Genomic DNA, 2,222 nt, shown 5'->3' with positions numbered 1-2,222 from the left:
AAACGTGTAGAACATTTTCCTCTCTGAAATGGAGATTTATCCACCTGCCACCATCCAAATATATAGTTTTGCATTCGTGAGTAGTAGCTAATGCATAATTATGATGTGGCAATCCTATCATAAAAACTATCAGAATTTACGATGTCATTAAATAGAAATATTTTTAATACATCGGATATAGTAAAGAACTGCATTATTTTGGGTGCTTGCTGATGCTCCGCCTGCACTGTGGATATGAATTAATTAGATCTCTACAAAAATGAATATGTGTTAATTAGATCGCTACAAAAGGGATATGAAATGACCCTCTTGTAAGAGGTACACATTGCTTCTTTTGAACGACACTTTGACTTAACCAATAAGATAAACAGGATCATTTCATATATCTCTTCGAGTCATAGACTCGTGTATTTCATACTAATTTACAATTGTATGTTGAAGACTTTCAGAGCGTTAGATGAAGTTAGATGTGTTTTACTCCCGTGAGTTCTGCTATATTGATACATCACATGAGAATTTAATTATATGAAGAGTAGTTTTATGACATATGTGTGTGCGCAATTGTCTGTAGAATGAAAGCAAACATAATGCATTTACGAAAGACTGTTGCCCAGATGTTTTTCATCTAGTCTAAAGGAACGATACTGGAAAACTGTGTAATTTATCTAGAACGTCTGAGTAAGTGTCGCTTCGGCGACATTTTTTTTTTTTTTTTTTACTTCAGTACTACAAGCAATTTACCTTCTGTCTGAATTATAATTCGTTACTTCCTTAGTATAAAATGGAGTAGCACCTTTCCAGTCTCTGTAGTGAAAAGTCACACTTCTAGTTGCATGCTTTTCCCACAATTTTGGCTGAGCAACCGAAATATCAGTAATTTAACCGCGAATAATTCGGAATGTACGGCAGTACATGTTCTAAAATTGGAATGATACAGAGAAGATTAGCATGGAACCTGCGCAAGGATGAACCGCAAATTCGTGAAGCGTTCCATATTTTTTTATAGGCGCAAGAGAGGTTGTGTGGTAATTAACTTGCTTACCAACCACATGGTTCCAGGTTCTGTCCCACTGCGTGGTCTCTTGGGCAAGTGTCTTCTACTATAGCTTCGGGCCGACCAAAGCCTTCCGAGTGTGTTTGGCAGACGGAAAGTGAAAGAAATACGTCGTATAATTGTATATATGTATGTTTATGTGTGTGTATATGTTTGTGTGTCAGTGTTTGTCCCCCAACATCGCTTGAAAACCGATGATGGTGTGTTTACGTCCCCGTAACTTAGTGGTTCGGCAGACCGATAGAATAAGTAGTAGGCTTACAAAAAATAAGTCCTGGTGTCGATTTGCTCGAATAAAGACGGTGCTCCAGCTTGGCCGCAGTCAAATCACTGAAACAAGTAAAAGAGTAAAAGAATAATATGTATGAAGCAGCAGATGATAGTCCCAAAACTAATTCATTTGTTCAGTGATTGACTGTCATGTATGGCATACGCTTATTTTCACTCCTATACAATGCATGTCTAAAGTATACGACCATCATTGGCAACAATTATCTACCTATGCTGCAGAGACGATTTTATAAAAACTGTAGAGGGAAATTTAATAGTCACTGAGAAGTAATGTGATATTCTGATACTGGAGTGTGGGTACTCCCCTCTCCACCTTTTTGTTGAAAATATATACATGAGTATTTGATATTATAATTTAATACATTGGTACATTTAGATTTAATATTCTCTAGGAAAGTAGGCGAATTATTCAGATTATACGTTATCTACCTAATGTGATTTGCTATCAATAACTACCCATAAACTAAAGGATACTCATATGCTCTCAGTATCACATAAATTCCATGAGGTGAAAAATTTCACCTTGTAAAACATATGATAAAAAGGGAAGAAATCAATGAAATACATATGCAAGATAACAGCGTTTATTAATTTAGTCTACAATGAGATGAAGGCAACACAATATATTTTGCCAGAAAGTATGCGACATTTTCCTTTATGTATTTTAGTATCTCATTAAGCATAGAACAGTTATTGTATAGAATCTTTAAAATAACCTCTCACTATGCACACCAGATAAAAATGGAAAAAAAAATTATATATTACACTTAACATATGCAAAGTATTATCAGCGTATTAATAAGCATTATTCATTGAATAATTAATAAAGTGCTTTATATATATATATATATATGTATATATATATATATATATATAT

The 2,222-nt window shown here is 34.2% G+C and overlaps 1 pseudogene; it reads left to right on the top strand.

Annotated features, from left to right (window-relative positions):
* Nucleotides 1-900: 900 nt before the first annotated feature.
* Nucleotides 901-1,000, top strand: LOC128247454 (U6 spliceosomal RNA; annotated as a pseudogene).
* Nucleotides 1,001-2,222: the final 1,222 nt, after the last annotated feature.

Source organism: Octopus bimaculoides, chromosome 3, assembly GCF_001194135.2.
Source record: "Octopus bimaculoides isolate UCB-OBI-ISO-001 chromosome 3, ASM119413v2, whole genome shotgun sequence".
NCBI classification, from domain to species: Eukaryota; Metazoa; Mollusca; class Cephalopoda; order Octopoda; family Octopodidae; genus Octopus; species Octopus bimaculoides.
The sequence above is the reverse complement of the archived record's forward strand: the minus strand, read 5'-3'. Positions and strand labels throughout refer to the sequence as shown.